General features: G+C 47.2%; 1 protein-coding gene across 9 annotated transcripts in view; it reads left to right on the plus strand.

Annotated features, from left to right (window-relative positions):
- Positions 1-14,631, plus strand: part of STYX (serine/threonine/tyrosine interacting protein) — a 142,297-nt gene that overhangs the window by 124,633 nt on the left and 3,033 nt on the right. The gene's annotated exons all lie outside the window — the stretch shown is intronic.

Here is a 14,631-nt window from a genome sequence, read left to right on the forward strand (position 1 = left end):
GTTATTTTCCTATGGTCGCTAGACAGCTTGTAGGGAGCTCATTATACAGAGTCTTGAGCCCCTCCCTTTTTACCTCAGGACTGCCCTCCAAGAATCTAGTTTTTCGTACAAGCCAGACTGTAGGAGTTTGTCTTTTCTGCTCGTGTTTATTTTTCTTTAACTTCAGTATTTTTCTTCGCAAATTCTGCCCTTGTGCTTAGAAAGTTCCCTACGGGGATAGCTCTGGCTGTAGGAGTTAACAGACTTTGCATAAAGACTGTTTCCAGGGGTTTGGCTGCTGGTCAGTGCACCCTCTAGACAGCATGCACGTCGGTTCGGGGCTCAGGGACTGTTCCCTTGGCAGATGGCTACCCCAGGTTTGTCCACTAGTGGGCCTGAGTGTAGGCTGTGTGGCTTCGTGGAGGAGCACCTGGGATCGGAGCCAAAGGTCCCTCTTCCAGGTCGCGTCCATGTGGGTGTCCAGTGGTAGTCGAGGTCTCCAGCCACTGGTGTCTGGCCGATGGGGTAGTCAAAAGATCAGCAGTCTAGTTTTCATTTTTTGCAGAGGATCTCCCTGTTAGCTGTTTCAGCTTCCATTGCAGCAATACACAGCACCTCATGGCACAGTGAGTACAGAGCTGACAGTCTATCACAGCGATTTTTGGGGGTCCTTAAAAGTGATTTTTTGGGGGGGAGTTAACCCTAGTTCCTCCCCCACACCACTAAAATTCTAAAATTGCAGCTTTTTTGGGGAGGGGTGGGTGGAGGGTCCTATGCATTTCCTGAATTATTTTCTTTAGAAAATTGCTTGGTGGCCATCTTGGATTTTTCTTAATTGGAATTTTCACCTTTATGAGCTTCGTTTTTTGGAGGAAAACCACTCTGATGTAGTCCCCGAGGCAAGATACTTCAGATTCATGCCTTATTTGCAGTGGATGGCTATCTGGAGGGCAGCTGTGTTCCATGTGCACTGCAGTGTGAGAGGGGGACAAAATTTCAGCGGCCCAAGTACCCTCAACCTCTGAACGGGGTTCTGCTTTCTGATTCTGGCCAGAGGAACCCAAGAAAGTCGATAGCGGGCTCCAAGGATGGTACAATTGGTCCTGCTAAGTGTAGCCACGCTTTGTCAGCCAAACCACAAGAGGCAGCTCCTGTCATGAATGATGGATTTCCCCAAAATTTATTAACATGATATCATGCTTAATTGGCAAAGAAACTGATGCCAGCTGCCCCTCTGCAGGCATCCTTGCCTGTTTAGGGGGGAGGGGGGGTGTCCCTCCTTTGCAGGACACAGGGATTGTCCCCGGTTCTCCTATGGTGACTAAATCTAGTGTGCCAACAGTTGCCAAGGTCAACAAGAACACCCTGACAATGCTTTTACTTATGCAGGCTAGCACTACTACTGCAGGGGGATGTTGCAACCCTTGCGGATTTCCAAGATCAGGATCTGGGTGAGGATCACACAGAGTGGGGATTTTTTTTTTTTTAAACCCGCTCATCTGGTTGATTTGATTTCCAAGTCCTTCCAGGAGTTGAAGCTGGAGGTTGCTCCCTCCGTCTGTCTCCGCTGAATGCTCTGTTATGAGTGGCCTCTCTTCCTGATCATCTGGACTTAGTCAAGATGCTTACAGACATTTGGGAGTTACCTGAGGGCCCTTGAAATGTGCCAGAGCCATGGCTCGGCTCTATCCAATGGCAGATGACTTTAACTAGCATTTTGCCTCTCCAAAAGTTGATTCCTTAGTGGTACAGGTTACTAAACGCATGTCTCTCCCCAGTGATGGGAGGGGGGTAAGACATTCAGGACCACAGTGTTGATTTTATCCTCAAGTATATCTGATTCAGCGGCTGCCGGGCTGAAGGCAACGACAGCCTCTTCACTTGTGGCCAGGGCATGTCATTCTAAGCTATTGTGATCTGGGATTTTGCCTTTCTGATCTCGGGGGTAGACTACATGGCAGATGCTCTGTGCAACATGTTCAAAATCTTTGGCAAACTTTCAGCTTATTCAGTTTCAGTACGGAGGATCTTGTGGATCCAGCCGTGGTCCAGTGATTCATCCTCAAAGGCCAACTTAAGCCGGTTATCTTTTAAGAAGCAACTTTTGTTTGGTAAGGGTCTGGATTGACCTCATGGTGCGTATGCAGGACAGCAAACCCAAATCCTTGCTGGATAACAGGTCCTGACCCATCAGGAAGTCGGGGCGCCCTAGCTTTCTTCTCTTCAGATGTTCCCATCAGTACTTTGGCTGCTGCTTTGGGCAGTGATCTTCCCAGTTTGCAAAGCAGAGGTTTAGTACTTTCCGGCACCAGCCATCAGCAGTAAGGTAACCGGCAATGACCTCTAAGAAGCATTTTTATGCCAGGCCTCTTGCTGCTCCTTCGTGGATTGAAGGGGGAAGCTCTCTGCCTTTTGTGCGCAATGGAAGGCCATCACCTCAGACCGTTGGGTCCTGGAGGTTCTTCAGGACAGCTACAAACTCGAGTTTCATCTCCCACAGTGGATTATTTTCTGGATTCCCCCTTAGGGAGGTCAGAAAAGGCAGCCCCAGTGGAAGCCACTGTCCACAGGCTGCTGGACAATGCATCCACAGAGCCCATCCCACAGTACGACTTGGGCTCCAGCACATACATCATCGTACCAAAGAGAGGCTCTGACGACTGGAGACCAATCCTGGACTTCAAAGTAGTCAATCCGGTACTGAGAGTGCCTTATTTCTGGATGGAGACCATGCATTCAGTGATCGCCCTGGTTGTGCTGGGGAGAATTCTTGGCTTCTCGCAGCAAAAACAATTCCTCACTCATTAAGGGAAATCTTCCACAACTTATGAATTTCTTCTTTTTCAAAGATCCAGACAGACAAACAATATAATTCTTAATCTTATTCTTTATTCTTGGCTTCCCTGGATCTGATGGAGGCATATCTCCACATTATCCCAGGACAAGCAGGCAGGTATTCTCACTAGTGGGTGATGTCATCCGACAGAGCCCCGATACGGACATCTTGCAAGCATGTCTTGCTTGAAGAAACTCAGAAGTTTCGAGATGCCCGCACCGCGCATGCGCCAGTGCCTTCCCACCCGATGCTCCGGGCGTGTCTCCTCAGTTCTTTTTCTTCCGCGGAGCTGAGAAGTCTATCTTCAATTTGCGCCCATTGAATCTCTTTTTTTGCCTTCTTTTTTGCCGCGGGTTGAGTTCTTTTGGCTCTCCAAAAATTTTCCTTCCGATACCGGGTCGGCCGCGTAGCTGGGGCCCCGCGCCTTCGACCTTGCGGCGGAGCTTTTCCGGCCTATGTCCCGGCCGATCACCGGTTTTAAAAAGTGTAGCAAGTGCCAGTGTGCGATTTCGCTCACGGACCCTCATCGACGCTGCTTACAGTGTCTGGGACCGGATCACTTCCCGAAATCGTGCCGGCCTTGCTCCACTCTGACGGCGAGAGCGTTTAAGCGTCGCTATCTGCTGTGGGAGTCCATGTTCAAGATGGAAGCTTCATCGGATCCTGCAGCTTCGACATCGACAGGTGCTTCGACTCCTTCTGCGAAGCCCTCTGCCTCCCCGGCTGCTTCGGGCCTCCTGAAACCGGCGTCGTTCACACCGGTTTCGGCTTCGGCGCCGGTGCCTTCATCCGTCTCCTCGGAGCAGGTATCGACCCCGATAGTTCCTCCGGTGGTGCTCAAGGTGCCGAAGACTGGCAAGCAGAAGCATGTAGCACCCAAAGAGCGCGGAGACCGTGCGGAAGGGCCCCCTTTTTGTGCGGATCCCTCCATATCGGTTTCGTTGCGGTCCATCCTGGAGGCTCAGTTCGTGGAGCTCATGCAGACCATGGGGCCTCGGCTGATTGCCACCATCCAGGGTGACCTTCCAGCTTCGGCTTCGAGGGGCGGTCCGCCCCCTCCTCCTCCTCCTCGCCGCACTACCTCGTTACTCGGCGAGGAGGAGCGGTGAGCGGTGTCCGGGTCCTCGAGGAGGTCCTCCGTTAGCGCTGTACCTCCTTTGGAACTGATTTCCTCGAGGAGGGCCTCCCTTAGTGATATGCCTCCCTTGGAGCCCATCCCCTCGAGGAAAGCCTCGTTTAGTGACCTGCCTCCCTTGGAACCGATTACTCCGCCCCATGACTCAGTGTGGCGTCCACCTTCAGGGCCACCCAGTCCTGGGCATAGCAGGAAGCAGGATGAGTTCTTCCGAACCCCCTATCAAACCTGGGCGGCGGCGGGGGAGCCTCCGACTCTGCCGCCTTTGCGATCGACGGCATCGAGTCCAATCTGCTCCTTGGAGGCGTCTGAGCCAGTTTCTCACAGACGGGCTCGATCCCCTTCCAAGCATCGGGAGGGGCATCGATCCAGACATTCTTCGAAGCATTCCTCTCGACACTCGACCGTCTCGCCTCAGAAGAAGTTGCCTCGGTTGGGGTATGCTGCTTCGACTGGGTCTCCTCCTCCGGGCCCGGAGTTCGAGGACCCCAAGGTTTTCTACTCGTCCTGTTGCTCACAGGCCTCTCTGGAGCCTGGAGCCTCTTCTTCTAGTCCGTCTCGAAGACCGGCGACAGCAGACCAACTGTCCTTTTCATCGTTCCTCAGGCAGATGGCGGATGACATGGACATTACTCTCGATGCTGGGTCTCGATATTCCAAAGAGTACCTCGATACCATGCACTTGCCTCGTCCTCCGGCAGAGTCCTTGCGGCTTCCCCTGCACAAGCTCCTCGACCAGACCTTCATGCGATGCTTCGAGTCTCCTTACTCTATCCCTGCGGTCCCTGGCAAATTGGATGCGCGGTACCGCACGGTGCATCATAAAGGCTTCGAGGGTCCTCAGCTTTCTCACCAGTCCCTCCTGGTCGAATCCTCGCTCAAGCGGTCTCATCCTGGCCAGGTCTATGCTTCAGTGCCTCCGGGCCGCGAGGGCAGAACCATGGATAAGTTTGGTTGACGCATCTATCAGAATTCGATGATGGCGTCTCGAGTCCTGGATTACAATTTCCACTTTGCAGCCTACTTGGAATTTTTTCTACCTGTGCTTCGGAAGTTCACACCATACATCGAATCCCAGGCTAGATTTGAGTTTGAGGAAGTGGTTGCTTCGCTGTCCCAACTTCGGCTTCAGTTAATGCAATCTGCCTATGATACGTTCAAGCTCTCCGCCCGAGCGGCGGCCTGCTCGGTGGCGATGCGCCGGTTGGCCTGGTTGCGGACCATTGATATGGACCCGAATCTTCAGGACCGCCTGGCGAACGTCCCGTGTGCTGGGGCGGATCTTTTTGATGAATCCATCGAGACTGTCACGAAGAAGTTGTCTGACCACGAAAAGTCCTTCCAATCTATCCTTCGGCCGAAGCCTAAGCCTCAGCAGTCTCGACCTTCTCGTCCGCCGTTGATTTATCAGAGGCGTTATCAGCCGAGGCAAACTCCTCCTGCGAGGCAACCGGCGAAGCTTCAGCCTCCCCAGAAGGGTCAGCCTAAGTCTCAGTCGCCTGCTATCCCTAAGACCACTCAGCCTTTTTGACTGTCTCGTCGAGGGCATAACCAACCTCGTTCTGCCTCCCCCTGTTTTTCCCATTGGAGGGCGCCTCCATCATTTTTATCATCGCTGGGAGGCCATAACAACCGACCTCTGGGTCCTTACTATCATCAAGGATGGATACTCTCTTCATTCCCTCCGGACCACCTTCCAAGAGAGTATCCTTCCAACTTGACTCAGACCGCCCTTCTTCTCCAGGAAGCTCAGGCTTTGCTCCGGCTTCGTGCCGTGGAGCCGGTCCCAACGGACCAACTGAACCAGGGGTTTTACTCCCGGTACTTCCTTGTTCCGAAGAAGACGGGCGACCTGCGACCCATTTTGGACCTCAGGGCCCTCAACAAATTCCTAGTCAGAGAGAGGTTTCGCATGCTGACACTTGCTTCTCTCTACCCTCTCCTCGAGCAGAACGACTGGTTATGCTCTCTGGATCTCAAGGAGGCCTACACTCACATTCCCATTCATCCGGCCTCCCGCAAGTTCCTCAGATTTCGGGTGGGACATCTACATCTGCAGTATCGAGTGCTTCCATTCGGCCTGTCCTCGTCTCCCAGAGTCTTCACGAAGTGTCTGGTGGTGGTGGCCGCTGCACTCCGGAACAGGGGTCTTCAGGTATTTCCATACCTCGACGACTGGCTCATCAAGGCCCCGTCAGCTCCAAAGGTCATTTCGGCGACCTTGACAACGATCTGCTTCCTGCAGAGCCTGGGCTTCGAGATCAATTTTCCCAAATCTCATCTGCAGCCTACCCAGTCCCTTCCCTTCATCGGGGCGGTACTGGACACCATTCAGCTTCGAGCATTCCTTCCTCCTCAGCGCATGGATGCTCTTCTTCGTTTCTGCCAGTCTGTGTCTTCTCGCCAGTCCATCTCAGCGAGACACATGATGGTCCTCCTGGGCCACATGGCCTCTACAGTTCATGTGACACCCTTTGCCAGGCTCCATCTCAGAATTCCTCAGTGGACCCTAGCTTCTCAATGGACTCAAGTGTCAGACCCGTTGACTCGACACATCATAGTCACTCCTGCTCTTCGGCAGTCTCTACTTTGGTGGATGACCTCTTCGAATCTATCCAGAGGTTTGATGTTTCACACTCCTCCTCATCAGAAGGTTCTCACAACCGATTCCTCGACCTATGCCTGGGGGGCTCATCTGGATGGGCTTCGCACTCAGGGATTCTGGACCAGTGCGGACCGCCTCCATCAGATCAATCTTCTGGAGCTCAGAGCCATCTTCTATGCTCTTCAAACTTTTCAACATCTGCTTCACGACATGGTGGTCCTCATCCGTACAGACAACCAGGTCGCCATGTATTATGTGAACAAGCAGGGGGGCACGGGATCGGCCTCCCTCTGCCGGGAAGCTCTCAGAGTCTGGGATTGGGCAGTTCGCCACAATGCCTTCCTCAAAGCTGTCTACATTCAGGGGAAGGACAATGTCTTGGCAGACAACTTGAGTCGTCTCCTCCAGCCTCACGAATGGACTCTCCATTCCAACCCCCTTCATCAGGTCTTTGCACAATGGGGGACGCCTCAAAAAGACCTCTTTGCGGCTCCCCACAACTTCAAGCTTGCCTCAGTTTTGCTCCAGGATCTACACGCCTCATCGACTCGAGGCAGATGCCTTTCTGCTGGATTGGGGGAAACGATTTCTGTATGCGTTTCCTCCATTTCCTCTCATTCAGAAGACTCTGGACAAGTTGAAATCAGACCGAGCCACCATGATTCTAATAGCTCCTCGGTGGCCCAGGCAACCTTGGTTCTCCCTTCTACTTCAACTCAGCAGCAGGGAGCCATTCCTTCTTCCAGTGTTTCCTTCACTACTTACTCAGCATCAGGGATCTCTACTTCATCCCAACCTGCAGTCTCTCCACCTGACAGCTTGGTTCCTCTCAATGTAACTCCCCACCAGTTTTCCCAGGCGGTGAGGGATGTCTTGGAGGCTTCCAGGAAGCCTGCTACTCGTCAATGCTACTCCCAGAAATGGACTAGATTTTCTTCATGGTGTATTTCCAATTCTAAGGAGCCTCAGCGAGCCTCCTTATCCTCTGTGTTGGATTATCTTCTACACCTGTCTCAGTCCGGTCTCAAGTCGACATTTATACAAGTTTCAAGTTTCAAGTTTATTATATTGTTTGATTAAACGCTTTTAAAATTTCAAAGCGTTTTACATAAATAAAATAGAGTAGACTTACTTATACAATTACTATTCATATAAACATACTGGGAAACAATTTAGACAAGAAGACAGCTGATAACATTAGGAAGGTGGGGAGGAAATACAATATTTATTTAAAGATTACATAAAAGGAAAACACAATGGGGAGATAAGGGAAAAAATGAGAAACCGAAAGGAAATCTGAAAAAAAGAGAAATTGTAATCTATCAGTTAAAAGCTTCTTTAAAAAGAAGACATTTAAGATTCTTTTTAAATATTTTTAAATCCTGTTCTAATCTTAAGTATAATGGAAGAGAATTCCATAACATTGGTGCCGTAACAGAGAAAATTGAAGCACGGCGGGTTCCTATAATTTTAAGAGAGGGGACATTTAAAGTACATTGTGAAGATGATCTGAGAGTTCTAGATGAACTGTATGGGATCAAGAGCCTATCTATGAAAGCAGGAGTATTGGATTTTAATGTCTTGAAAACTAAAAGAGCTATTTTGAAAGTAATCCTATATGAAATTGGCAACCAATGAGCACTTTGAAGTAAGGGTGTGACGTGATCAAATTTTTTGGAACCTGAGATTATCTTTATTGCAGTATTTTGCACGAGTTGAAGACGCCTTATATCCTTTTGGTAAACCCCTTTTAATAATGAATTACAATAATCCAATTTTGAGATAACTAATGAGTGGATCAGTGTATTAAGAGAAAATGAATCAAGAAGGGGAGCAAGTGAACGGATCATTCTTAATCTGTAAAAACAGTTTTTAACCGTAGCACTGATATGTCCTCGAAAAGTAAGATTGTTATCTATTAAAACCCCCAAGATTTTTGTATTAATGGTCTGAATGAGGGGTTTATTATCAATTATAATTGGACTTGTAAGTTGAACTCCGTCTTTCTCTGAAAAGAGTACAGTTGTGGTTTTATTAATACTTAAGGAAAGTTGATTATTGTTTAACCATTCATGAATTTTTGCTAACTTCTTATTAATTTCTGTTATGTCTTGCAGACTATTGGGGTCAATGGTGTGTAGGAGTTGGAAGTCATCTGCATAGGCGTATACTGTGAAGCCTATGGATTGGCATAGTGTTAATAATGGGGCCAAATAAATATTAAACAATAATGGTGAAAGTATGGACCCTTGTGGTATTCCATAATTATTTTTTTGATTTGGTTTAGAAAAGGAATTTTTAAAGAAAACGTTGGAAGATCTATCTGTAAAGTAAGAACGGAACCATTCGTATACTTGATCTGTAAGACCTATAGAGGATAGTCGATGAAGTAATAGACAATGATCAATAGTATCGAATGCAGCAGCTAAGTCAAGGGATATGAGAATTACAGATTTATGTTGATCCAGAAAATAGTGAATAGTTGTAACCAGGCCTAATAATGCATGTTCAGTCGAATGATTTTTACGAAATCCTGTTTGATTAGGGTGTAGTACCTGAGTTTTGTCGATGAATTCTGATAATTGTTGAAATACTACTTTTTCAGTGATTTTGGCTAAGAATGGAAGATTCGAAATTGGACGATAATTAGAGCAGTCGGACAAACTGGTTTTGGTATCCTTGATAATAGGAAGTAGAACAGAATGCTTCCAATCCGTTGGAACTGATGAAGTGGACAGACTTGTATGTATAATTTGAAGGATAGCTGGACCAAATACAGAGAAGTAACGTTTGAGAAGAAAAGGTGGAAAGGGTTCAGATATAGACCCTTTAAGTTTTAGACCTTGAAAAAGCTGTTTTAATTCTGTTAAAGATGGAAGGGTAAAGTTGGAACAAGTGGCATGTAGGGACCTGGTTTTTAATTTTTGATCTTCATCTAAATCTAAATTATCCGTGATATTTTTGGGTGAAGATGCACTGGCTCTATTGGTTATGTTCGCTCTTATTGATATTATTTTGTTGTGAAAAAAGTTGGCTAAACCGTTCGCAGAAGGGGTATCAGTTGAGAAGATAATAGGTTTGTGTTTAAAAATTGTAAGTTGTTTTAACATTTTAAAGAGCGCTGAGGAGTTCTTTGTCATAGAGATTTTTTGCGTGTAATATTGTCCACCTGAGTGCTATTGCGGCTTTCCATTAGCCTCTACAAGGGAAACCTCTCTCTTCTCATCCTGTGGTTTCCAGATTTATGAAAGGACTTTTTCATGTCAATCCTCCTCTCAAACCGCCTCCAGTGGTTTGGGATCTAAATGTTGTCCTTTCTCAGCTTATGAAACCTCCTTTTGAGCCTCTGAGCAAGGCTCCACTAAAGTTTCTCACTTGGAAAGTGGTTTTTCTGGTGGCCCTCACATCTGCTCGCAGGGTCAGTGAGCTTCAGGCCTTGGTGGCGGACCCACCTTTCACTGTTTTCCATCATGACAAGGTGGTACTCCGCACTCATCCGAAGTTCATACCTAAGGTGGTCTCTGAATTTCATCTCAACCAATTCATCGTGCTTCCAGTGTTTTTTTCCAAAGCCTCATTCTCATCCTGGAGAATCAGCTCTGCACACTCTGGACTGTAAACGTGCTTTGGCTTTCTACTTGGATCGCACCAAACCACACAGAACGGCTCCTCAACTTTTCTTCTCCTTTGATCCAAACAAGTTGGGACGACCTGTATCGAAGCGCACCATCTCCAACTGGATGGCAGCTTGTATCTCTTTCTGCTATGCCCAGGCTGGATTACCCCTTCCCTGTAAGGTCACAGCCCATAAGGTCAGATCAATGGCAGCCTCTGTAGCCTTCCTTAGATCGACACCGATTGAGGAGATTTGTAAGGCTGCCACTTGGTCCTCGGTTCATACATTCACCTCTCATTATTGTCTGGATACTTTCTCCAGAAGGGATGGACAGTTTGGCCAAACTGTGTTACAAAATTTATTCTCTTAAGTTGCCAACTCTCCCACCATCCCATTGAGATTAGCTTGGAGGTCACCCACTAGTGAGAATACCTGCCTGCTTGTCCTGGGATAAAGCAATGTTACTTACCGTAACAGTTGTTATCCAGGGACAGCAGGCAGCTATTCTCACGTCCCACCCACCTCCCCTGGGTTGGCTTCTCTGCTAGCTACCTGAACTGAGGAGACACGCCCGGAGCATCGGGCGGGAAGGCACTGGCGCATGCGCGGTGCGGGCATCTCGAAACTTCTGAGTTTCTTCAAGCAAGACATGCTTGCAAGATGTCCGTATCGGGGCTCTGTCGGATGACATCACCCACTAGTGAGAATAACTGCCTGCTGTCCCTGGATAACAACTGTTACGGTAAGTAACATTGCTTTCCCATTTTTCCAGAACACAGGAAGTACCTTATATTCTACATTCTGCAGCAGCACTATCAGTTTGTGGTACTGCCCTTCGGTTGGCAGCGGCACCCAAGACCTTCACCAAGGGTAATGGTGGTAGTGGCAGCTCATCTGTGCTACTTAGGAGTCCTAACACACCCGTATCTAGACAACTGGATGATCAGGGCCCTGTCGGATTCCGAGGGGCGTTGGGATGTTCAAGTCATTCAGCTGCTTCAGAGCTTAAGCTGGGTGATCAACTTCAGGACTTGGCATACTTGGGGGTTTGCTTCCACACGGGTCAGAACAAGGCATTCCTGCCTGAGTCACGTTAGCAGAAGCTGTGTCAGTTGATCAAGGGCTTTCTGGACATTCCGGTCCCAATAGCCTGGCAGAATCTCCAGATCCTGATGTGGTCACTTCTGTTGCAGGATGCTCTGATTTCATGCTGGAGTCCGCAAAAGGATCCTTTGCATTCCTTGGCTTGGAGCAGTCTAGCCTGTGGCTTAGTCCTCTTTATTGCAACAGATACCAGTTTCAAGGGCTGGGGTGCTGTGTGCATGTACTCCAGTTCGGGGTCAGTGGGCCCCCTCTGAGCAGCAGTAGTCAATCAAGTTTCAAGTTTATTTTTGACTTGTTGGATCGCTTAATTTAATTTGCTAAGCGATTTACAGATAAAAATATATATAATAGATTAATTAAAATTAGATACATTATCATAAAAACTAATAAATAAAATCATACAGACTAACGGACACATAAAGAGAGAATGGGTAGAACTACAATTGTATATATTAAAAGAACATTAATGGTAAAAAACAACAGTTATGGGGTATATCAGAGAAATAAAAAAGTGGAAAGAAAAAGAATCAGTAAAATTAAATTCATACATTAAACGCGTCTTTAAAAAGGAAACTTTTTAAACTACTTTTAAACTGTTTCAAATCATTTTCTACTCTGAGATACTGGGGCAAGCTATTCCATAATTGAGGGGCTATAACAGAAAAAATGTCAGTGCGACGAGTTCCAATAATTTTTAATGATGAAACTGTTAAAAGATTTTGATCAGTGGATCTTAAAGAGCGTGAAGTACTATATGGAATGAGTAATCTGTTGATGGATTGGGGTTCGTTTGTAGTCAGTGTTTTAAAAACTAAAAGTAATATTTTAAAAGTAATCCGATGAGTAATAGGAAGCCAGTGTGATTCAATCAAGAGTGGTGTGACATGGTCAAATTTTTTGCAATTGTGTATTAGTTTTATTGCTGTATTTTGAACTATCTGAAGACATTTTTTCTCTTTCTGGGTGATATTTATTAATAAAGCGTTACAGTAATCCAGTTTTGAAATAATTAATGAGTGAATAAGTATGTTTAATGATTTTGGCTCTAAAAATTTAGCAGTTGATCGGATCATGCGCAATTTAAAGAAACATGTTCTGACAGTATTAGTAATATGTTCGTGGAAAGATAACCTATCATCAATTATGACTCCTAATATTTTTAGGGAACTTACTAAGTTTAGTTGTACATTATCTAAAGTAAACGGAGCATTTAAATTTATATCTTTTTTCCAAGGGAAAAATAGCGCTTTGGATTTTTGGATGTTTAGGGCTAACATGTTTGAGTTTAGCCAATGTTTGATTTCTCCTAGTTTTCTATTTATTTCAGTTATTTCATTTTTATTATCTGGATTCAATGGATGAAGCAGTTGAACATCGTCGGCATAGGTGAAAGTAGTAAAGCCTATTGATTGACACATACAGAGCAATGGAGAAAGAAAAATATTAAATAAAAGTGGTGACAATATTGATCCTTGGGGAATACCATAGCTAGTGGTATAAGGTTTTGAAACTGTATTTTTAAAGGTGACTGTAGAAGAACGATCAGAAAGAAAAGAATTGCCTGGAGCTTTGAGCAGTCCAACTGGCTTTCTCCACTTCAAGGTTCATCTCCTGGCATCGAGCTGTCTGTCTTCTTAGACAATGCCACGACAGTGGCCTAAATCAATTGCCAGGGGTACACCAGAAGCGCCACCCTGAGGTGGGAGGCCCAGCTTCTTTTCAGGTGGACGGAGAGACACCTCGTGCTGCTGTCAGCTGTGCACATTTGCTGGGAAGAACAACATCCAGACAGATTTTCTCAGTCATCAGACTCTGGACCCTGGAGAGTAGTCTCTGTCCTGCAGGGCATTCAACTATATAGTGGCATGCTGGAGACATTCCACATTTGACCTTATGGGGTTGATGGCCAACAAGAAAGCGGACTGGTTTTTCAGCCAATGTCGTGAGGCCAGCAGCGAGGGCCTCAATGCTCTCCTTCAATCCTGGCTGAGGTAGGTTCTTCTGCATATTTTCCCTCTGTGGTCCGTGGCTTTTGAGAAGAATAGCAGTCATGCCCGACTGGCTGAGGCGTCCGTGTTACGCTGACCTGGTATGACTGCAGCTCAACCAGGGACTCTGACTACTTTGTTATCCTAGTCTCCTCACGCAGGGCCCGATTGCACTTCAGGATTCAGACTGCTTTGGTCTTTTGGCCTGGCTATAGAGCACAGGGCCTTAGTTCACAGGGGCTATTCCTCGGCCATGATTGCCACCCTTCTTAGCAAGAAGTCGTACACGGTGGTGGTCTACGGGAAAGCTTGGAGATGTTATCAGGCATGGTGCATCCGGAAACTCGAGGATCTGTCTCTTCCATTGGTTTCCCAGATTCTGGAGTTCTCTAGGACAACCTGGCGAAAAGCTTTTCTCAGGGTCTTTCCTGTTTATGCTCCAAACCTCTGAGAGGCTCCTTAGCTTCTCATCTGGATGTTGTCTGTTTTCTGAGTTGTGCGCTGAGGCTTCAGCCTCCCCTGCGGCTGCCTTGTCCATCATGGAATCTTAACCTGGTCCTTCGCTCTGTGGCTCATCTGCCTTATGATCCTCTGGAACGTGCATCCTTAATGGATCTCACAGTCCAGTCTGTCTTCCTGGTGGCCATTACCTCTACCTGCAGGGTTTCGGAGCTTCAGACGCTTTCCTGTTAGGATCCCTTTGTGTATATCATGGATTCCAGTGTGATTCTGCACTGTTCCTTCCTTTCTTCCCAAAGTAGTCTCAGCCTTCCACGTTAATCAGGAGGTCCAGCTTCTTTCCTTTACTTCCTCCAGTTCAAGGGAGCAGGACTGGGTGTTGCGGTCCTTGGATGTGCATAGGATCCTGTTGCGATACTTAGAGGTCACGAACAAGTTTCATATGTCTGACCATCTAGTTGTACTGGTCGGTCCTGCCACCAAGGGCAGGCAGGCTACCAAGGCCACCATTTCCAGGTGGTTTCGTATGGCTATTTCTTCAGCTTACGCAGTGGCCGATGAGAAGCAAGGCTCATTCTACCAGAGACATTTCTTCCTCTTGGGCTGAGTCCTTGGCGATCTCACTGAAGGAGTTTTATAGGGCTGCTACCTGGTCCTCTTTGTGTACTTTCACCAAGTTTTACCGGATCGATATGGTGGCCGAGCAGGATTCTGCTTTTGGTTCTTCTGTTTTGGCAGTAGGCTCATCCATCCCACCCTGACTCTACGGGACTTCTCTGTCACGTCCCACTAGTCAAGGAATAGTGTGGGATTGTACAAGAATGAAAGATTAGGTTCTTACCTTTGCTAATCTTCCTTCTTGTAAATCCATACTCTATTCCTGGAACCTTCCCTGAAAACTGCTGATTC

The sequence above is a fragment of the Geotrypetes seraphini genome, chromosome 7 (assembly GCF_902459505.1).
Source record: "Geotrypetes seraphini chromosome 7, aGeoSer1.1, whole genome shotgun sequence".
NCBI classification, from domain to species: Eukaryota; Metazoa; Chordata; class Amphibia; order Gymnophiona; family Dermophiidae; genus Geotrypetes; species Geotrypetes seraphini.